The sequence below is a fragment of the Oncorhynchus nerka genome, linkage group LG15 (assembly GCF_034236695.1).
Source record: "Oncorhynchus nerka isolate Pitt River linkage group LG15, Oner_Uvic_2.0, whole genome shotgun sequence".
NCBI classification, from domain to species: domain Eukaryota; kingdom Metazoa; phylum Chordata; class Actinopteri; order Salmoniformes; family Salmonidae; genus Oncorhynchus; species Oncorhynchus nerka.
This window is the reverse complement of record NC_088410.1, coordinates 15,374,445-15,399,029: the sequence shown is the minus strand read 5'-3', so window position 1 is coordinate 15,399,029 and position 24,585 is coordinate 15,374,445. Positions and strand designations below refer to the sequence as shown.

At 48.5% G+C, this 24,585-nt stretch overlaps 1 pseudogene; it reads right to left on the bottom strand.

Moving 5' to 3' along the window:
- Positions 1 to 1,632: 1,632 nt before the first annotated feature.
- The window catches only part of LOC135559784 (MHC class II regulatory factor RFX1-like), a 38,214-nt pseudogene continuing 15,261 nt past the window's right edge, over positions 1,633 to 24,585 (bottom strand).

Sequence of the window (24,585 nt, the reverse complement as noted above, 5' to 3'; positions counted from 1 at the left end):
AATGAAGGACCAGTGTGTCACAATGAAGAGGACCGTCCCTTGTGTCACATGAAGGACATATAGATGTCTAGTGAAGATTCACCAGTGTGTCACAATGAAGAGGTTACTGTCCCTTATGTCACAATGAAGGACCAGGGTGTCAGTGAAGAGGTCACTGTCTCTTATGTCACAATGAAGAGGTTACCTCACAATGAAGGACTGTCTTGTCTCTTATGTCACAGAAGGACCAGTAGGTGTTCAGTGAAGAGGTCACTGTAGACCTCTTATGTCACAATGAAGGACCAGGGTTCTAGTGAAGAGGTCACTGTTCTTATGTCACAATGAAGGACCAGTAGTGTCTATTGAAGAGGTCACTGTCTCTTATGTCAGAATGTTGACAGGGACATATAGGAAGGGATTCAGTCTTAGAGGTCACAATGAAGGACCAGTCTGTCTTGAAGAGGACATATAGGTCTCTTATGTCAGTGAAGAGGTTACGTCCCAGACCTCACAATGAAGGACCAGTGTGTTCAGAAGAGGTACGTTGTAGACCTCTCTTGTCTAGGGTGAAGAGGTCTGGATTCTCTTGATGTCACAATGAAGGACCAGTGTGTCTAGTGAAGACACTGTCTCTTATGTATGAAGAGGATTCAGTCACAATGAAGGACCAGTGTGTCTAGTGAAGGGTCACTAGGTCTGGACCATTCATGAAGAGGTTACGTTGTAGACTTATGTCACAATGAAGGACATATAGGTCTGGAGGTCACTGTCCCTAGTGTCAGTGAAGAGGTACTGTCCTTATGTCACAATGAAGGACCAGTGTGTCTCAGTGAAGAGGTCACTGTAGACCTCTATGTCACAATGAAGGACCAGTGTGTCTCAGTGAAGAGGTCACAATGAAGGACCAGTGTTGTGAAGAGGACCTCTATGTCACAATTCAGTCAGAGGTTACATTCCCTTATGACAATGAAGGACAGTATGTCTAGGAAGAGATTCAGTCAGTGAAGAGTTGTAGACACTGTCTCTTAGTGTCACATTTAAAGGACCAGTGTGTCTCATGAAGAGGTCACTGTCTCTTATGTCACAATGTCAGGTTCAGTCCCTTATGTCACAATGAAGGACCAGGTGTCTACATGAAGAAATTGAATCTCAGCCACTGTGTCTAGTGAAGAGGTTACTGTTTCTGCATGTCACAATGAAGGACCAGTGTGTCTAGTGAAGAGGTAATGTTCTTATGTCACAATGAAGAGGTTGGTCCTTATGGAACAGACTGAAGGACCAGTGTGTCTAGTGAAGAGGTCACTGTCTCTTATGTCACAATGAAGGACCAGTGTGTCTAGTGAAGAGGTCACTGTCTCTTATGTCACAATGAAGGACCAGTGTGTCTAGTGAAGAGGTCACTGTCTCTTATGTCACAATGAAGGACCAGTGTGTCTAGTGAAGAGGTCACTGTCTCTTATGTCACAATGAAGGACCAGTGTGTCTAGTGAAGAGGTCACTGTCTCTTATGTCACAATGAAGACCAGGTTGAAGAGGTCACTGTCCCTTATGTCACAATGAAGGACCAGTGTGTCTCATGAAGAGGTCACTGTCTCTTATGTCACAATGAAGAGGTTACCAGTCCCTTATGTCACAATGAAGGACCAGTATGTCTCATGAAGAGGTTACCAGTCTCTTGTGTCTAGTGAAGAGGTCACTGTCTCTGATGTCACAATGAAGGACCAGTGTATCTAGTGAAGAGGTTACCATCTCTTATGTCACAATGAAGGTGATGAGGAACAATGAGAAACCATGATAACTAAAAGATGAAAAGGTAAACTGTGAAACCGCTCCTTCGCTTACACACACACACACACACACACACACACACACACGAGAGATCAAGGTGCAGACAGACAGGGTGTGTGAGGTTGCAGGAACAGATAAGGAACTTAATGGCATTGGGATCACAAATGGGCTCATAGCAAACTATCATTAAGGCAAAGGATGAGTGTGTTGTTGTGTGGGTGTGTGTGTGTGTGTGTGTCATGTTAGCCAACGGCTAAGTCGAGAGCGTGTGTTTCAGTTGTCAGTGTGCGTGCGTGTTGGGTGTGTGTGAGTCACTCTGTGTGTGTGGTATTGAACAGTCCCCGGGGTCAGTCCTGGCTAGCTTGACGGGCGGCTCCAGGGACTCCTCCCCTCTCCCAGACCAGCGGAGTTAGACGGCACGGTCATCTCTACCCCTCTTCATCACTCTCCTCCTCATCCTCTTCCTCATCTGAAAGACACACACACACAGATATATTAACCGTTTACAGGTTTATTGTGGCCACATTATTAGAGATGAAGGATTGCAGGGTGAGACATTACCTTTATCAGGGTCCTGACAGTTCAGACTCCTGCCCACACTGGCAAACTGAGAGAGAGAGACGATCAGAAGTGCATCGTGTGTGTCGGTACTCTGTGTGTGTGTGTGTGTGTGTGTGTGTGTAACTCTCCCATGACAGTGATGGGTGTCTCTCCTTTAGCCTGGGCCACTCTGTGTTCTATCAGGTATGTGTGTGTGTGTGTGTGTGTGTGTGTGTGTGTGTGTGTGTGTACCTCTCCCATGACAGTGATGGGTGTCTCTCCTTTAGCCTGGGCCACTCTGTGTTCTATCAGGTATGTGTGTGTGTGTGTGTGTGTGTGTGTGTGTGTGTGTGTGTGTGTGTACCTCTCCCATGACAGTGATGGGTGTCTCTCCTTTAGCCTGGGCCACTCTGTGTTCTATCAGGTAGTGTGTGTGTGTGTGTGTGTGTGTGTGTGGTGTGTGTGTGTGCAGAGTCAGGTCTCTAATCCATGACAGAACTGGGTGGTAGAGAGAGCTCCAGGTCTCTAATCACCATGGAACTGGGGGTAGTGTGTGTGTGTGTGTAATCACCATGGAACTGTGTGGGGTGTGTGTGACAGGTCTCTAATCACCATGGAATGGGTGTCTCTCCTTTAGCCTGGGTCTCTAATCACCAGGAATGTGGGGGTAGAGTGTGACAGGTCTGTAATCACCATGGAACTGTGTGTGTGTGTGTGTGACAGTGTCCTAATCACCATGGAACTGGGGGTGTCTCTCCTTTAGCCAGGCCACTAATCACCATGGAACTGTGGGGTAGTGTGTGTGTGTGTGTGTAATCTCCCATGACAGTGATGGGTGTCTCTCCTTAGCCTGGGACAGGTCTCTAATCACCAGGATGTGTGTGTGGTGTGTGTGAGAGGTGACAGGTCTGTAATCTCCCATGAACAGTGATGGGTGTCAGGTCTCTAATCACCATGGAACTGGGGGTAGAGAAAGTGTTCTAATCAGGTATGGTGGGGGTAGAGGGTGACAGGTCTCTAATCACCATGGAACTGTGGGGGTAGAGAGGTGACAGTGTCTCTAATCACCATGGTGTGTGTGTGTGTGTGTGTGTGACAGGTCTCTAATCACCATGGACACTGATGGGTGTCTCTCCTTTAGCCAGGTCTCTAATCACCATGGAACTGTGTGGGGTGTGTGTGTACAGGTCTCTAATGACAGTGATGGTGTCTGGGGGCCTAGGGAGACAGGTCTCTAATCACCAGGAACTGGGTGTAGATGTGAGTGGTGTGTAATCACCATGGTGTGTGTGTGGTGTGTGTACTCTCCCATGACAGCATGGGTCTCTAATCACCTTTAGCCTGGGGGTCTGTGTTCTATCAGGTCTACATAATCACCATGGAACTGGGGGGGTACAGCAGTCTGATCAGGTGGAATCACCATGGAACTGAGGGGGTGAGAGAGACAGGTCTCTAATCACCATGGAACTGGGGGGTAGAGAGAGACAGGTCTCTAATCACCATGGAACTGGGGGTAGAGGAGACAGGTCTCTAATCACCATGGAACTGAGGGGGAGAGAGACAGGTCTCTAATCACCATGGAACTGGGGGTAGAGAGAGACAGGTCTCTAATCACCATGGAACTGGGGGTAGAGAGAGACAGGTCTCTAATCACCATGGAACTGGGGGGTAGAGAGAGACAGGTCTCTAATCACCATGGAACTGAGGGGGTAGAGAGAGACAGGTCTCTAATCACCATGGAACTGAGGGGGTAGAGAGAGACAGGTCTCTAATCACCATGGAACTGGGGGGGGGTAGAGAGAGACAGGTCTCTAATCACCATGGAACTGGGGGGGTAGAGAGAGACAGGTCTCTAATCACCATGGAACTGGGGGTAGAGAGAGAGTCAGGTCTCTAATCACCATGGAACTGAGGGGGTAGAGAGAGACAGGTCTCTAATCACCATGGAACTGGGGGTAGAGAGAGACAGGTCTCTAATCACCATGGAACTGGGGGTAGAGGGAGACAGGTCTCTAATCACAATGGAACTGGGGGTAGAGAGAGACAGGTCTCTAATCACCATGGAACATTCAAACCAAAGAGCCTTTGATGCTCAGGTCTGACTCAAAACATCCTCATGGAACTGAGGGGTCCAGAGAGAGACAGGTCTTAATCAGCCTGAGGGAAGGCTGCAGGGCTGTGTGGGTAGGGAACTGAGGTCCAGGGCAGCCCACTGCTAGAGAGAGACAGGTCTCTAATCACCATGGAACTGGGGCTCCAGAGAGAGACAGGTCTCTAATCACCATGGAACTGGGGGTAGACAGAGACAGGTCATCCTCACAATCACCATGGAACTGTTCCTACAGGGGGGAGAGAGACAGGTCACACCATCCTAATCACACAATGGAACTACAGGGGGTAGAGAGAGACAGGTCTAGGGTAATCACCATGGAACTGGGGGGTAGAGAGAGACAGGATAGGTCACACCTCTAATCACCACAATGGAACAGGGGGAGAGAGAGACAGGTCTCTAATCACCATGGAACTGCCTGGGGGAGAGAGAGACAGGTCTCTAATCACCATGGAACTACAGGGGGAGAGAGAGAGACAGGTCTCCTAATCACCATGGAACTGTTCCTGGAACAGGGGGACAGAGAGAGACAGGTCTCTAATCACCATGGAACTGGGGGAGAGAGAGACAGGTCTCTAATCACCATGGAACTATAGGGGGAGAGAGAGACAGGTCTCTAATCACCATGGAACTGAGGGGGAGAGAGAGACAGGTCTCTAATCACCATGGAACAGGAATATAGGGTAGAGAGAGAGAGAGACAGGATTTTGGGTTGAGAGAGAGAGACAGGATTATAGGTTGGAACTAGGTTAGAGGGGGTAGAGAGAGACAGGTCTCTAATCACCATGGAACTGGGGGTAGAGAGAGAGACAGAGTCTCTAATCACCATGGAACTGAGGGGGTAGAGAGAGACAGGTCTCTAATCACCATGGAACTGAGGGGGAGAGAGAGACAGGTCTCTAATCACCATGGAACTGAGGGGAGAGAGAGACAGGTCTCTAATCACCATGGAACTGACAGGGGGTAGAGAGAGACAGGTCTCTAATCACCATGGAACTGGGGAGAGAGAGAGAGACAGGTCTCTAATCACCATGGAACTGGGGGGAGAGAGAGACAGGTCTCTAATCACCATGGAACTGAGGGGAGAGAGAGAGACAGGTCTAATCACCATGAGAACTAATCACAAGGGGAAAGAGAGAGAGACAGGTCTCTAATCACCATGGAACTGAGGGGGAGAGAGAGAGACAGGTCTCTAATCACCATGGAACTGAGGGGGGGTAGAGAGAGACAGGTCTCTAATCACCATGGAACTATAGGGGGTAGAGAGAGACAGGTCTCTAATCACCATGGAACTATAGGGGGGTAGAGAGAGACAGGTCTCTAATCACCATGGAACTGGGGGGGTAGAGAGAGACAGGTCTCTAATCACCATGGAACTAGGGGGGTAGAGAGAGACAGGTCTCTAATCACCATGGAACTAGGGGGTAGAGAGAGACAGGTCACCATGGAATCACCAGACGAACTAGGTTGAGAGAGAGAGACAGGTCTCTAATCACCATGGTGGAGGAGAGAGAGACAGGTCTCTAATCACCATGGAACTGAGGGGGTAGAGAGAGACAGGTCTCTAATCACCATGGAACTGGGGGTGGAGAGAGAGACAGGTCTCTAATCACCATGGAACTGTGGGGGTAGAGAGAGACAGGTCTCTAATCACCATGGAACTGGGGAGGGACAAGAAGAGAGGAGGAAACAGGTCAGGATTCTAATCACCATGGAACTGAGGGGGTAGAGAGAGACAGGTCTTAATCACCATGGAAGGGAAGAGAGAGACAGGTCTCTAATCACCATGGAACTGGTGGAGGGTAGAGAGAGACAGGATTATAGGTTCACAATGGAAGAGAGACAGGATTATAGGGGAGAGAGGAGAGACAGGTATAGCTCATTCACCAAAGAACAGGATTTGAGGGTAGGAGACAGGTCTTTCTAATCAGATGTAGAAGAGAGAGACAGGTCTCTAATCAGGGTGGAGAAAGACAGCCAGGAGCCCACTGCTCCATGGGAGAGTTAGTAGAGGACAGGTCTGCTTAAGTCCTGGAGACCTCTGGATCACAGCAGGAGATTATCACAACCAGAGAGAGAGAGAGCCTGTTCCTACAGGGTCTACCATGGAGAGACAGAGAGACAGGATCACAGCATCCTCACAACCACACACCCAGGATGCCTGTTCCTACAGGGGAGAGAGAGAGACAGGATCTATAGGATCACCATCCTCACAACCACACACCCAGGATGCCTGTTCCTACAGGGGAGAGAGAGACAGGATTATAGGATCACACCATCCTCACAACCACAACCACAAGCAGGTTCCTACAGGGGAAAGAGAGAGAGAGACAGGCTTATCCTGGAGAGGGGGAGAGAGAGACAGGATTATAGGATCACAAAGGAGAGAGACAGGATTATAGGGTAGAGAGAGAGAGAGCCTGTTTACAGGGAGAAAGAGAGAGAGAGACAGGATTATATCCTCAGGAACCAGAGAGAGACAGGAATATAGGGTGGAGAGAGAGAGAGAGAGACAGGAGATAGGATCACACCATCCTCACAACCACACAAGACAGGATGCCTGTTCCTACAGAGGAGAGAGAGACAGGATTATAGGATCACACCATCCTCACAACCACGACGCCTGTTCCTACAGGGGAGAGAGAGACAGGAGTATAGGATCACACCATCCTCACAACCAGAGAGAGCCTGTTCCTACAGGGGGAGAGAGAGACAGGAGTATAGGATCACAGATCCCACACACCCACAGCCTTATACAGGGGGAGAGAGAGAGACAGGATTATAGGGTGGAGAAACAGAGAGAGAAGGTTCCTACAGGGGGACAGAGAGACAGAGTAAGGATCACACCATCCTCACAACCACACAGAGAGACGACAGAGTTCCTACAGGGGGAGAGAGAGACAGGAGTATAGGGTGAGAGAGAGACAGGAATATAGGTTGAGAAAGAGAGAGAGAGACAGGATTTATGGGTTGAGAGAGAGAGAGACAGGATTATAGGTTGAGAGAGAGAGAGACAGGATTATAGGTTGGAGAGAGAGAGACAGGATTATAGGTAGAGAGAGAGAGACAGGATTATTGGGTGGAGAGAGAGAGAGACAGGATTATAGGTTGGAGAGAGAGAGACAGGATTATAGGTTGAGAGAGAGAGAGAGAGAGACAGGATTATAGGTTGAGAGAGAGAGAGAGAGACAGGATTATAGGTTGAGAGAGAGAGAGAGAGACAGGATTATAGGTTGGAGAGGAGAGAGAGACAGGATTATAGGTGGAGAGAGAGAGAGAGAGACAGGATTATAGGTTGAGAGAGAGAGAGAAAGAGAGAGAGAGACAGGATTATAGGGTGGGTTGAGAGAGACAGATTATAGAGAGAGAGAGAGAGAGACAGGATTATAGGTTGGAGAGAGAGAGAGAGAGACAGGATTATAGGTTGAGAGAGAAGAGAGAGAGACAGGATTATAGGTTGAGAGAGAGAGACAGGATTATAGGTTGGAGAAAGAGAGAGAGACAGGATTATAGGGTGGAGAGAAAGAGAGAGACAGGAGTATAGGTGGAGAAAGAGAGAGAGACAGGATTATAGGGGTGAAAGAGAGAGAGAGACAGGATTATAGGTTGGAAAGAGAGAGAGAGAGACAGATTATAGGTTGGAGAGAGAGAGACAGGATTATAGGTTGGAGAGAGAGAGACAGGATTATAGGGTGGAGAAAGAGAGAGAGAGACAGGATTATAGGGTGGAGAAAGAGAGAGAGACAGGATTATAGGGTGAGAAAGAGAAAGAGACAGGAGTATAGGGTGGAGAAAGAGAGAGAGACAGGATTATAGGTTGGAGAGAGAGAGAGAGACAGGATTATAGGGTGGAGAGAGAGAGAGAGAGAGACAGGATTATAGGGTGGAGAGAGAGAGAGACAGGATTATAGGGTGGAGAAAGAGAGAGAGAGACAGGATTATAGGGTGGAGAAAGAGAGAGAGAGACAGGATTATAGGGTGGAGAAAGAGAGAGAGAGAGAGAGAGACAGGATTATAGGTTGGAGAGAAAGAGAGAGAGACAGGATTATAGGGTGAGAGAGAGAGAGACAGGAGTATAGGGTGGAGAGAGAGAGAGACAGGATTATAGGGTGGAGAAAGAGAGAGAGAGACAGGATTATAGGGTGGAGAAAGAGAGAGAGACAGGAGTATAGGGTGAGAGAGAGAGAGAGAGAGACAGGATTATAGGTTGGAGAGAGAGAGAGAGACAGGATTATAGGGTGATAGAAAGAGAGAGAGACAGGAGATAGGGTGGAGAGAGAGAAAGAGAGAGACAGGATTATAGGTTGGAGAAGAGAGAGAGAGACAGGATTATAGGTTGAGAGAGAGAGAGACAGGATTATAGGGTGGAGAAAGAGAGAGAGACAGGAGTATAGGTTGAGAAAGAAGAGAGAGAGAGACAGGAGTATAGGGTGAGAGAGAGAGAGAGAGACAGGAGTATAGGTTGAGAGAGAGAGAGAGAGACAGGATTATAGGTGAGAGAGAGAGAGAGAGAGACAGGATTTATAGAGAGAGACAGGGTTGTAGAGAGAGAGAGAGACAGGATTATAGGTTGGAGAAAGAGAGAGAGACAGGATTATAGGTTGGAGAAAGAGAGAGAGACAGGATTATAGGGTGAGAGAGAGAGAGAGACAGGAGTATAGGGTTGGAGAAAGAGAGAGAGAGACAGGATTATAGGGTGAGAGAAAGAGAGAGAGACAGGATTATAGGGAGAAAGAGAGAGAGAGACAGGATTATAGGGTGAGAGAAGAGAGAGAGAGACAGGATTATAGGTTGGAGAAAGAGAGAGAGAGACAGAGGGTGGAGAGAGACAGGATTATAGGTTGGAGAAAGAGAGAGAGAGACAGGATTATAGGTTGGAGAGAGAGAGAGAGAGACAGGATTATAGGGTGGAGAGAAGAGAGAGAGACAGGATTATAGGGTGGAGAGAGAGAGAGACAGGATTATAGGGTGGAGAAAGAGAGAGAGACAGGATTATAGGGTGGAGAGAGAGAGAGAGAGACAGGATTATAGGGTGAGAAAGAGAGAGAGAGACAGGATTATAGGGTGAGAGAGAGAGAGAGACAGGATTATAGGGTGGAGAAAGAGAGAGAGAGACAGGATTATAGGGTGGAGAAAGAGAGAGAGACAGGAGTATAGGGTGGAGAGAGAGAGAGAGAGAGAGACAGGATTATAGGTTGGAGAGAGAGAGACAGATTATAGAGAAAGAGAGAGAGACAGGATTATAGGGTGAGAGAGAGAGAAAGAGAGACAGGATTATAGGTTGAGAGAGAGAGAGAGAGACAGGATTATAGGGTGGAGAAAGAGAGAGAGACAGGATTATAGGGTGAGAGAGAGAGAGACAGGATTATAGGGTGGAGAAAGAGAGAGAGACAGGAGTATAGGTGGGAGAGAGAGAGAGAGAGACAGGATTATAGGGAGAGAAAGAGAGAGAGACAGGAGTATAGGTTGGAGGAGAGAGAGAGACAGGATTATAGAGAGAGAGAGAGAGACAGGATTATAGGTTGAGAAAGAGAGAGAGACAGGATTATATGAGAGGAGAGACAGATTATAGGGGTGGAAGAGAGAGAGAGAGACAGGATTATAGGGTGGAGAGAGAGAGAGACAGGATTATAGGGTGGAGAGAGAGAGAGAGACAGGAGTATAGGGTGGAGAAAGAGAGAGAGAGACAGGATTATAGGTTGAGAGAGAGAGAGAGAGACAGGATTATAGGTTGAGAGAGAGAGAGAGAGACAGGAGTATAGGGTGGAGAAAGAGAGAGACAGGAGTATAGGGTGGAGAGAAGAGAGAGAGACAGGATTATAGGGTGGAGAGAGAGAGAGACAGGATTATAGGGAGAGAGAGAGAGAGAGAGAGGATTATAGGGTGGAGAGAGGTTAGAAGGTATCCAGACAGAGAGAGGTAGTGGTTAGAAGGTATCCAGACAGAGAGAGAGAGAGAGAGAGAGAGAGAGAGAGAGTAGAGTTAGAAGGTATCCAGACAGAGAGAGGTAGTGGTTAGAAGGTATCCAGACAGAGAGAGATAGTGGTTAGAAGGTATCCAGACAGAGAGAGAGAGAGAGAGAGAGAGAGGTAGTGGTTAGAAGGTATCCAGACAGAGAGAGGTAGTGGTTAGAAGGTATCCAGACAGAGAGAGAGAGGTAGTGGTTAGAAGGTATCCAGACAGAGAGAGAGAGGTAGTGGTTAGAAGGTATCCAGACAGAGAGAGAGGTAGTGGTTAGAAGGTATCCAGACAGAGAGAGGTAGTGGTTAGAAGGTATCCAGACAGACAGAGAGAGGTAGTGGTTAGAAGGTATCCAGACAGAGAGAGGTAGTGGTTAGAAGGTATCCAGACAGAGAGAGGTAGTGGTTAGAAGGTATCCAGACAGACGTACCTGCACGTTAGTGAAGTCAACTCTGTTGAGGTCACTCAGCATCTGATTGATCTGGGCGGTGTTCTGGAGGACGGCCCTGGCTGCCTGGGCCAGGTGGTTTAGACTGGTGTAGCGACGCAGCGTCTGGGCAAACGCCCCGCACACATCACCTGGAGGGGAGGAGAGGGAGACGGGAGAGAGGAGGGGAGGAGAGGAAGAGGGGGAGAGGGGAGGGAAGGAGGGGGGGGAGGAGGAGAGGAGGAGGGGGAGAGCGGAGGGGAGGAGGAGGAGAGGAGAGGAAGAGGGGGAGACGGGAGGGAAGGAGGAGGAGAGGAGAGGAGGAGGGGGAGAGGAGAGGAAGAGGGGGAGACGGGGAGGGAAGGAGGGGGAGAGGAGAGGAGGAGGGGGAGAGGAGAGGAAGAGGGGGAGACGGGAGGGAAGGAGAGGGGAGAGGAGAGGAGGACGGGGGGGAGACGGGAGAGGAGGAGGAGGGGAGACGGGAGAGAGGAGGGGAGGAGGGGGGAGAGGAGAGGAAGAGGGGGAGACGGGAGGGAAGGAGGGGGAGAGGAGAGGAGGAGGAGTGGGAGACGGGAGAGAGGAGGAGAGGAAGAGGGGGAGACGGGAGGGAAGGAGGGGGAGGGAGAGGAGGAGGGGGAGATGGGAGAGGAGCAGGAGTGGGAGAAGGAGAGAGAGGAGGGGGAGAGGAGAGGAAGAGGGGGAGACGGGAGGGAAGGAGGGGAGAGGAGAGGAGAGGGGGAGACGGGAGAGAGGGAGGAGGGGGGAGAGGAGAGGGAGAGGGGGGAGAGAGGAGGAGGAGGAGGGAGGAGAGGAGGGGAGAGGAGAGGGGGAGACGGGGGAGAGGGGGAGGGGAGGAGGAGGGGAGAGAGAGGGGAGGAGGAAGAGGAGAGGGAGACGGGAGGGAAGGAGGGGGAGAGGAGAGGAGGAGGAGGGAGACGGGGGAGAGGAGGAGAGGAAGAGGGGGAGACGGGAGGGAAGGAGGGGGAGAGGAGAGGGAGGGGAGACGGGAGAGGAGGAGGAGGGGAGAGAGAGAGAGGAAGAGGAGGAGACGGGAGGGAAGGAGGGGAGAGGGGGAGAGGAGAGGAACGGGGAGGAGGGGAGGAGGGGAGAGGAGAGGAGGAGACGGGGAGAGGAGAGGAGACGGGAGGGAGGAGGGGAGGAGGGGGAGACGGGAGAGGAGGGAGGAGGGGGGAGGGGGAGACGGGAGAGGAGGAGGGGGAGACGGGAGAGGAGGAGGGAGAGAGGGAGAGGAGAGGAGGGGAGGAGAGGAAGAGGGGGAGACGGGAGGGAAGGGGGGAGAGGAGAGGAGGAGGAGTGGGAGACGGGAGAGAGGAGGGGAGGAGGGGGAGAGGAGAGGAAGAGGGGGAGACGGGAGGGAAGGAGGGGGAGAGGAGAGGAGGAGGGGGAGACGGGAGAGGAGGAGGAGGGAGACGGGAGAGAGGAGGAGGGGAGGAGGGGAGAGGGGAGACGGGAGGGAAGGAGGGGGAGAGGAGAGGAGGAGGAGGGGGAGACGGGAGAGAGGAGGAGAGGAAGAGGGGGAGACGGGAGGGAAGGAGGGGGAGAGGAGAGGAGGAGGGGGAGATGGGAGAGGAGGAGGAGTGGGAGACGGGAGAGAGGAGGGGGAGGAGAGGGGGAGAGGAGAGGAAGAGGGGAGGAGAGGGAGGGGAGGGGGAGAGGAGAGGAGAGGAGGAGGGGGAGACGGGAGGGAGAGGAGGGGGAGGAGAGAGGGAGGAGGGGGAGACGGGAGAGGAGGGGAGGAGGGGAGACGGGAGAGAGGGGAGACGGGAGAGGAAGGGAGAGGGGAGAGGAGAGGAGGAGGAGGGGGAGACGGGAGGGAGGAGGGGGAGAGGAGAGAGGAGGGGAGACGGGAGGGAGGGGAGGAGGGGGAGAGGAGAGGAGGAGGGGGAGAGGGGAGAGGAGGAGGAGGGGTGGGAGACGGGAGAGAGGAGGGGAGGAGGGGGGGAGAGGGAAGGGAGACGGGAGGGAAGGAGGGGGAGAGGGAGAGGAGGAGGAGTGGGAGACGGAGGAGAGGAAGAGGGGGAGACGGGAGGGAAGGAGGAGGGGAGATGGGAGAGGGGAGAGAGGGGAGGAGAGGAGAGGGGAGATGGGAGAGGAGGAGGAGTGGGAGACGGGAGAGAGGAGGGGGGAGGGAGGAGGGGGAGAGGAGAGGAGGAGGAGGGGAGACGGGAGAGAGGAGGGGAGGAGGGGGAGAGGAGAGGAAGAGGGGGAGACGGGGAGGGAAGGAGGGGGAGAGGGGAGAGGAGGAGGGGAGACGGGAGAGAGGAGGGGAGGAGGGGGAGACAGGAGAGGAGGAGGGGAGGAGGGAGAGACGGGAGAGGAGGAGGGGAGGAGGGAGAGAGGGGGAGGAGGGGGAGACGGGAGAGAGGAGGGTAGGAGGGAGAGGTAATGCAGTTTTGTGGAAGAGTGTTTGTATTGTGTGCGTGTGTGTGTGTGTGTGCGTGCGTGATCACACCTTCATGCGAACCATCTCCTCTGGTATGTTCATCATGGCGCTTGTCAGCCAGCTCTCTAGACTCTTGGCAAAGTTACGGATGGCTTGAGTTAAGGCACCTGACAGAGAGAGAGATGGAGAGGGAGGGAGATGAGCGAGAAACGTAGCTAGTCATATGTTTTAGAAGACATTACATGTACTGTCATTTAGTGTTATGTGGCTGTAATGTCATGTTATGTGGCTGTAATGTCATGTTATGTGGCTGTAATGTCATGTTATGTGGCTGTAATGTCATGTTATGTAGCTGTAATGTCATGTTATGTGGCTGTAATGTCATGTTATGTAGCCGTAATGTCATGTTATGTAGCTGTAATGGCATGTTGTGTAGATCTAATGGCATGTTGTGTAGATCTAATGTCATGTTATGTAGCTGTAATGGCATGTTGTGTAGCTCTAATGTCATGTTGTGTAGCTCTAATGTCATGTTGTGTAGCTCTAATGTCATGTTGTGTAGCTCTAACGTCATGTTGTGTAGCTCTAATGTCATGTTGTGTAGATCTAATGTCATGTTGTGTAGCTCTAATGTCATGTTGTGTAGCTCTAATGTCATGTTGTGTAGCTCTAATGTCATGTTGTGTAGCTAATGTCATGTTGTGTAGCTCTAATGTCATGTTGTGTAGCTCTAATGTCATGTTGTGTAGCTCTAACGTCATGTTGTGTAGCTCTAACGTCATGTTGTGTAGCTCTAATGTCATGTTGTGTAGATCTAATGTCATGTTGTGTAGCTCTAATGTCATGTTGTGTAGCTCTAATGTCATGTTGTGTAGCTCTAAATGTCTAATGTTGTGTAGCTCTAATGTCATGTTGTGTAGCTCTAATGTCATGTTGTGTAGCTCTAATGTCATGTTGTGTAGATCTAATGTCATGTTGTGTAGCTCTAATGTCATGTAGACCTAATGTCATGTTGTGTAGCTCTAATGTCATGCAGACCTAACGTCATGTTGTGTAGACCTAACGTCATGTTGTGTAGCTCTAATGTCATGTTGTGTAGCTCTAATGTCATGTAGACCTAACGTTATGTTGTGTAGATCTAATGTCATGTTGTGTAGACCTAATGTCATGTTGTGTAGCTCTAATGTCATGTAGACCTAACTCTTTATGTTGTGTAGCTCTAATGTCATGTAGACCTAATGTCATGTTGTGTAGCTCTAATGTCATGTAGACCTAACGTCATGTTGTGTAGATCTAATGGCATGTTGTGTAGCTCTAATGTCATGTTGTGTAGCTCTAATGTCATGTAGACCTAACGTTATGTTGTGTAGACCTAACATCATGTTGTGTAGCTCTAATGTCATGTTGTGTAGCTCTAATGTCATGTAGACCTAACGTTATGTTGTGTAGCTCTAATGTCATGTTGTGTAGTAGCCTAATGTCATGTTGTGTAGCTCTAATGTCATGTTGTGTAGCTCTAATGTCATGTTGTGTAGATCTAATGTCATGTTGTGTAGCTCTAATGTCATGTTACCTTGTCATGTTGTGTAGCTCTAATGTCATGTTGTGTAGTCCTAACGTCATGTTGTGTAGCTCTAATGTCATGTTGTGTAGACCTAACGTCATGTTGTGTAGCTCTAATGTCATGTTGTGTAGCTCTAATGTCATGTTGTGTAGACCTAACGTCATGTTGTGTAGCTCTAATGTCATGTTGTGTAGACCTAACGTCATGTTGTGTAGCTCTAATGTCATGTTGTGTAGCTCTAATGTCATGTAGACCTAACGTCATGTTGTGTAGATCTAATGTCATGTTGTGTAGCTCTAATGTCATGTTGTGACCTAACGTCATGTTGTGTAGCTCTAATGTCATGTTGTGTAGCTCTAATGTCATGTTGTGTAGCTCTAATGTCATGTTGTGTAGCTCTAATGTCATGTTTGTAGTCCTAAGCATGTTGTGTAGTCCTAATGTCATGTTGTGTAGCTCTAATGTCATGTTGTGTAGCTAACGTCATGTTGTGTAGCTCTAATGTCATGTTGTGTAGACCTAATGTCATGTTGTGTAGCTCTAATGTCATGTTGTGTAGCTCTAATGTCATGTTGTGTAGCTCTAATGTCATGTAGACCTAACGTCATGTTGTGTAGCTCTAATGTCATGTTGTGTAGACCTAACGTCATGTTGTGTAGCTCTAATGTCATGTTGTGTAGCCTAATGTCATGTTGTGTAGTAATGTTGTGTAGCTCTAATGTCATGTTGTGTAGCTCTAATGTCATGTTGTGTAGCTCTAATGTCATGTTGTGTAGCTCTAATGTCATGTAGCTCTAATGTCATGTAGACCTAACGTCATGTTGTGTAGCTCTAATGTCATGTTGTGTAGCTCTAACGTCATGTTGTGTAGCTCTAATGTCATGTTGTGTAGCTCTAATGTCATGTTGTGTAGCTCTAATGTCATGTTGTGTAGATCTAATGTCATGTTGTGTAGCTCTAATGTCATGTTGTGTAGCTCTAATGTCATGTAGACCTAACGTCATGTTGTGTAGCTCTAATGTCATGTTGTGTAGCTCTAATGTCATGTAGACCTGTCATGTTGTGTAGCTCTAATGTCATGTTGTGTAGCTCTAATGTCATGTTGTGTAGCTCTAATGTCATGTTGTGTAGCTCTAATGTCATGTTGTGTAGCTCTAATGTCATAACTAACGTCATGTTGTGTAGCTCTAATGTCATGTTGTGTAGATCTAATGTCATGTTGGTCTGGTAATGTCAGTGTGTTGCTCAATGTCTCTGGTCCAGTGAACAACTGGCTGTAGCTCTACACAGCACCACCAGGTAGCCTAATGGCAGGTAGACGCTCCATGTTGTGTACTCTAACCATGACTGGACACACAATGTCACACACTAATGTCATGTTGTGTAGACTCTGTTGTGTAGCTCTAATGTCATGTTGTGTAGACCTAATGTCATGTTGTGTAGTCATCTAATGTCATGTTGTGTAGCTCTAATGTCATGTTGTGTAGCTCTAATGTCATGTTGTGTGCTCTAATGTCATGTTGTGAACCTCCAGAAGGTTTTCCTCTAGATGTCATGTTGTGAGTGAACTGCAGGTTCACCATCACATGTCAGAATGGCCTGCACAGACATGTCATGTTGTGTAGCTTAAGAATGATAAAACACTAACATGTTGTGTGATCATTACACTGTCATTAGACTGTAGCTCTAATGTCATGTTGTGTAGACTGACAAACTCACTGGGCATTCCACAGACAGGGATGAGGATCTCCACATCTGGTACAGTGTGTTGTCACACTTAGACAGTGAACACTACATTGGACAGACATAGCACTACATTAGACTTAGGATAGCGCTACATTGACTGACAATGACTGCACAGACACACACACACACACACACGTTGTTAGACTGTTGTAATGTGTGACATTAGACGTGACAAAGCACTCACATTAGACAGACAAAGCACTCATTAGACAGAGATGCTACATTAGACTGACAAAGCACTCCAGACAGGTTAGCACTAGTCTCCACCAGAGTGAACTGCATTCACCATCATATCCAGAATGGCTACATTAGACTGACAAAGCACTGCATTAGACAGATAAATAGCACTACATTAGACTGACAAAGCACTGCATTAGACAGAGATAGCTCACATTAGACTGACAAAGCACTGCATTAGACAGAGATAGCAATACATTAGACTGACAAAGCACTGCATTAGACAGAGATAGCAATACATTAGACTGACAAAGCACTGCATTAGACAGAGATAGCAATACATTAGACTGACAAAGCACTGCATTAGACAGAGATAGCAATACATTAGACTGACAAAGCACTGCATTAGACAGAGATAGCAATACATTAGACTGACAAAGCACTGCATTAGACAGAGATAGCAATACATTAGACTGACAAAGCACTGCATTAGACAGAGATAGCAATACATTAGACTGACAAAGCACTGCATTAGACAGAGATAGCAATACATTAGACTGACAAAGCACTGCATTAGACAGAGATAGCAATACATTAGACTGACAAAGCACTGCATTAGACAGAGATAGCAATACATTAGACTGACAAAGCACTGCATTAGACAGAGATAGCAATACATTAGACTGACAAAGCACTGCATTAGACAGAGATAGCAATACATTAGACTGACAAAGCACTACATTAGACAGAGATAGCAATACATTAGACTGACAAAGCACTACATTAGACAGACATAAACACTACACAAGATTGTCATACATTTTCATTACACTACAATAGACTAACACACCATTTCCCAACCCTGGTCCTGGAACTAAAACACCTGATTCTACATCTCAACTCATCATCGTTATCGTTAGTGGAATCAAGACAGACATAATAGGCACAACACTTCATAAGACTGCCATAAGACTGCCACAAGCCAGCAGTGCGTAGTAGACTGTTTACCTCACAGTGTTCCCTGTAGAGCTGTTGGAAGGCTGCGATGTGTTCTGGAACGATCCCATCAGGAAGAGGTCTGTCCTGCAGATCCAACTCTGGGAAGTCAGGCAGCGCCCGCGACGCGTCTGGACAACAACAACGGTTACATTGCTGTGTTATTATGTGTGGAATTACATGTTGATGATTTACAATGTGTTGATCTGTGTGCTTCACATTGGTTTAGTATGTTTCCTAGCTATGTTTATGCCATTATTTACATATGGAGACATTCTTGTTACTACGTGTGTGTGTGTGTGTGTGTGATGCACATTTCGGTAAATTTTCTGCCGACTAACCGACCCTCGTTAACCGGTCGACAAACGGTTGAACAGTAAAATGACCATCAGAAGATACTATAGATACAAAGACCTGACATGTTAATGGAAACACGCAACACTAGCAGGCCTGTCATCGTCCAGTCAAAAGGCTCTCGCCTCTAATTGGACAACTCCTGTAATGAAGCAGATCATAAAACATCATTTGTAAAACACTATTAGCAGAAAACACCATTCTAAACAGAGCACCTGATACCAGCCGTTCCATATGTGTTAGGAACTAGGAGGAGAAATCTAATAGCAACTAGGATGATAATACGACTAGGATGGGACGATAATACGACTAGGATGGGATGATAATACGACTAGGATGGGATGATAATACGACTAGGATGGGACGATAATACGACTAGGATGGGATGATAATACGACTGGGACGGGATGATAATACGACTGGGATGGGATGATAATACGACTAGGATGGGATGATAATACGACTAGGATGGGATGATAATACGACTAGGATGGGATGATAATACGACTGGGACGGGACGATAATACGACTAGGATGGGATGATAATACGACTAGGATGGGACGATAATACGACTAGGACGGGATGATAATACGACTAGGATGGGACGATAATACGACTAGGATGGGATGATAATACGACTAGGATGGGATGATAATACGACTAGGATGGGATGATAATACGACTAGGATGGGATGATAATACGACTAGGATGGGATGATAATACGACTAGGATGGGATGATAATACGACTAGGATGGGATGATAATACGACTAGGACGGGATGATAATACGACTATGGACTGGGGATGATAATACGACTGGGATGGGATGATAATAGGATGGGACTAGGATGGGATGATAATACGACTAGGATGGGATGATAATACGACTGGGATGGGATGATAATACGACTGGGGATGGGATGATAATACGACTAGGATGGGATGATAATACGACTAGGATGGGATGATAACGACTAAGATGGGACGATAGGATGGGACGGGATGATAATACGACTGGGATGGGATGATAATACGACTGGGATGGGATGATAATACGACTGGGATGGGATGATAATACGACTGGGACGGGATGATAATACGACTGGGACGGGATGATAATACGACTGGGACGGGATGACTGGATGATAATACGACTGGGACGGGATGATAATACGACTAAGGGGATGATAATACGACTGGGATGGGATGATAATACGACTAGGATGGGATGATAATACGACTAGGATGGGATGATAATACGACTAGGATGGGATGATAATACGACTAGGATGGGATGATAATACGACTAGGATGGGATGATAATACGACTAAGATGGGACGATAACACGACTAGGATGGGACGGGACTGGGACGGGATGATAATACGACTAGGACGGGATGATAATACGACTAGGAGATGGGATGATAATACGACTAGGATGGGATGATAATACGACTGGGATGGGATGATAACACGACTAGGATGGGATGATAATACGACTAGGATGGGATGATAATACGACTAGGATGGGATGATAACACGACTAGGATGGGATGATAATACGACTAGGATGGGATGATAATACGACTAAGATGGGATGATAATACGACTAAGATGGGATGATAATACGACTAGGATGGGATGATAATACGACTAGGATGGGATGATAATACGACTAAGATGGGACGATAACACGACTAAGATGGGACGATAACACGACTAGGACGGGACGATAATACGACTGGGACGGGATGATAATACGACTGGGACGGGATGATAATACGACTGGGACGGGATGATAATACGACTGGGACGGGATGATAATACGACTGGGATGGGATGATGGGACGATAACACGACTAGGATGGGATGATAATACGACTAGGATGGGATGATAATACGACTAGGATGGGACGATAATACGACTAGGATGGGACGATAACACGACTAGGATGGGACGATAACACGACTAGGATGGGACGATAACACGACTAGGATGGGACGATAACACGACTAGGATGGGACGATAATACGACTAGGATGGGATGATAACACGACTAGGATGGGATGATAACACGACTAGGATGGGATGATAACACGACTAGGATGGGACGATAACACGACTAGGATGGGACGATAACACGACTAGGATGGGGGAGGATAACGATAACGACTAGGATGGGATGATAATACGACTAGGATGGGATGATAACACGACTAGGATGGGACGATAACACGACTAGGATGGGATGATAACACGACTAGGATGGGATGATAATACGACTAGGATGGGATGATAATACGACTAGGATGGGATGATAACACGACTAGGATGGGATGATAATACGACTAGGATGGGATGATAACACGACTAGGATGGGATGATAACACGACTAGGATGGGATGATAACACGACTAGGATGGGATGATAACACGACTAGGATGGGATGACGACTAGGATGGGATGATAACACGACTAGGATGGGATGATAACACGACTAGGATGGGATGATAACACGACTAGGATGGGACGATAACACGACTAGGATGGGACGATAACACGACTAGGATGGGATGATAACACGACTAGGATGGGATGATAACACGACTAGGATGACTAGGATGGGATGATAATCACCCAGACTAGGATGGGATGATAACCCCCAGCACGTCTCACTCCAGGATGGGATGATAACGTTCACTCCACAGGATGGGACGATAACGTTACCCCCAGCACGTCTCACTCCAGCACGACTAGGATGGGACGACCCCCAGCACGTCTCATAAGCACGACCAGGATCCAGGGACGATAACCCAGCACGACTGGGATGGGATGATAATAGCGACTTGCTGACAGCCTGCATTGACTACCCCCAGCACGTCTCACCCAGCACGTCCAGCACTCCAGCACGTTACACCCCAGCACGTTACACCCCAGCACGTCTCACCCCAGCACGTTACCCCCAGCACGTCTCACCCAGCACGTTACCCCAGCACGTTACACCCCAGCACGTCTCACTCCAGCACGTCTCACTCCAGCACGTCTCACTCCAGCACGTTACACCCCAGCACGTCTCACTCTCTCACTCCAGCACGTTACACCCAGCACGTCTCACACCCCAGCACCCCCAGCACGTCTCACTCCAGCACGTTACCCCCAGCACGTCTCACTCACCCCAGCACGTCTCACCCCAGCACGCCTCACCCCAGCACGTCTCACCCAGCACGTTACCCCCAGCACGTTACACCCCAGCACGTCTCACTCCAGCACGTCTCACTCCAGCACGTCTCACTCCAGCACGTTACACCCCAGCACGTCTCACTCTAGCACGTTACCCCCAGCACGTCTCACTCCAGCACGTCACACCCCAGCACGTCACACCCCAGCACCCCAGCACGTCACACCCCAGCACGCCTACCCCCCAGCACACCCCAGCACCCCAGCACGTTACACCCCAGCACGTTACACCCCAGCACGTCTCACTCCAGCACGTCACACCCCAGCACATTACCCCCAGCATGTTACACTCCAGCACGTCTCACCCCAGCACGTCACACCCCAGCACGTCTCACTCCAGCACGTCTCACTCCAGCACGTTACACTCCAGCACGTTACACCCCAGCACGTTACACCCCAGCACGTCACACCCCAGCACGTCTCACCCCAGCACGTCTCACTCCAGCACGTCACACTCCAGCACGTTACACCCCAGCACGTCTCACCCCAGCACGTCTCACCCCAGCACGTTACACCCCAGCACGTCTCACTCCAGCACGTCACACCCCAGCACGTTACACCCCAGCACGTTACACCCCAGCACGTTACACCCCAGCACGTTACACCCCAGCACGTTACACTCCAGCACGTCTCACTCCAGCACGTTACACCCCAGCACGTTACCCCCCAGCACGTTACCACCCAGCACGTTACACCCCAGCACGTTACCACCCAGCACGTTACACCCCAGCACGTTACCACCCAGCACGTTACACCCCAGCACGTTATACCCCAGCACGTTATACCCCAGCACGTTATACCCCAGCACGTTACCCCCCAGCACGTTACACCCCAGCACGTTACACTCAGGGCACGTTACACCCCAGCACGTTACACCCCAGCACGTTACCACCCAGCACGTTACACTCAGGGCACGTTACCCCCCAGCACGTTACACCCCAGCACGTTACACCCCAGCACGTTACCCCCCAGCACGTTACACCCCAGTACCATCTTTTAGACAGCTCTCGAGCTGTCTGACAGATGATAGGCTATTCCGCTCCTCTGTGTGTCTGTGTGTGTGTGTTTGTGTACCTAGTCCCTGTCCACTCACCCAGGAACTGCTGGTATTGTTGCACTTGAGCTGAGATGTCACTGAGCCCCGCCCCCTGTTGCTGCCCCGCCCCCAGAGACATCCCATTGGACATGCCCTCCACCTTCAGAACCGGCTTTATCCTATTGGACAGAACAGCTGTCAAAAGAAAGAGAGACAGGAAGAGACAGAGAGACAAGAAGAGAGAGAGAGAGAGACAAGAAGAGAGAGAGAGACAGGAAGAGACAGAGAGACAGGAAGAGAGAGAGAGACAGGAAGAGACAGAGAGACAAGAAGAGAGAGAGAGAGAGACAGGAAGAGACAGAGAGACAGGAAGAGACAGGAAGAGACAGAGAGACAAGAGACAGAGAGAGACAGGGAAGAGAGAGAGAGACAGGAGGAGAGAGAGAGGAAGAGACAGAGAGACAGAGAGACAGGAAGAGACAGAGAGACAGGAAGAGACAGAGACAAGGAGAGAGAGAGAGACAGAGAGAGACAGGAAGAGAGAGAGAGAGACAGGAAGAGAGAGACAGGAAGAGAGAGAGAGACAGGAAGAGAGAGAGAGACAGGAAGAGACAGAGAGACAGGAAGAGACAGAGAGACAAGAAGAGAGAGAGAGAGACAGGAAGAGAGAGAGAGACAGGAAGAGACAGAGAGACAGGAAGAGACAGAGAGACAGGAAGAGACAGAGAGACAGGAAGAGACAGAGAGACAGGAAGAGACAGAGAGACAGGAAGAGTCAGGAAGAGACAGAGAGAGACAGGAAGAGAGAGAGAGAGACAGGAAGAGAGAGAGAGACAGGAAGAGAGAGAGAGACAGGAAGAGACAGACACCCCCCTACCTGTGTTTCTGAGAGAAGGGTTGCTGTCTCAAGGCGAGGTGCTGGTGGTCGTCTATCAGACGGAGCAGAGAGGAGGTGGCCTTGATACGAAGACCATAGTAGTGGTACTTCGAGTTCCCTCTGAGACACAGGGGCATCTGATTATTACATGACATTTACCGGAGCCTCTGCCACTACGGAACAGGTGTGTTTTATACAGTTGAAGTCGGACGTTTACATACATTTAGGTTGGAGTCATTAAAACTCGTTTTTCAACCACTCCACAAATGTCTTGTTAGTTTTTATTATTTAAAAAAATGTTATTTCACCTTTATTTAACCAGGTAGGCTAGTTGAGAACAAGTTCTCATTTACAACTGCGACCTGGCCAAGATAAATCAAAGCAGTGCGACACAAACAACAACACAGAGTTACACATGGAATAAACAATAAACAAGTCAATAATACAGTAGAACAAAAAGACAGTCTATATACAATGTGTGCAAATGGCATGAGGAAATAAGGCAATAAATATTCCATAGTAGCAGAGTAATTACAATTTACAGATGAACACTGGAGTGATGGATGAGCAGATGATGATGAGCAGATGATGATGTGTAAATTGTGATACTGGTGTGCAAAATAGCAGAAAAAAAAAGAAAAAAAATATGGGGATGAAGTAGGTAGATTGAGGTTGACTGTTAACAAACTATAGTTTTGGCAAGTCATTTTTCCAGCAATTGTTTACAGACAGATTATTTCACTTATAATTCACTGTATTACAATTCCAGTGGGTCACAAGTTTACAAACACTAAGTTGACTTTGCCTTTAAACAGCTTGGAAAATTCCAGAAAATGATGTCATGGCTTTAGAAGCCTCTGATAGGCTAATTGACATCATGTGAGTCAATTGGAGGTGTACCTGTGGATGTATTTCAGTGCCTCTTTGCTTGACATCATGGGAAATCAAAGACCATCAAGACCTCAGGAAAAAAATTGTAGACCCCCACAAGTCTGGTTCATCCTTGGGAGCAATTTCCAAACACCTGAAGGTACCAGGTTCATCTGTACAAACAATAGTACGCAGGTATAAACACCATGGGACCACACAGCCATCATACCGCTCAGGAAGGAGACGTGTTCTGTCTCCTGGAGATGAACGTACTTTGGTGAGAAAAGTGCAAATCAATCACAGAACAACAGCAAAGGACCTTGTGAAGTTGCTGGAGGAAACAGGTACAAAAGTATCTATATCCACAGTAAAACGAGTCCAATATCAACATAACCTGAAAGGCCGCTCAGCAAGGAAGAAGCCACTGCTCCAAAACCACAATAAAAAGCCAGACTACAGTTTGTAACTGCACATGGGGACAAAGATCGTACTTTTTGGAGAAATGTCCTCTGGTC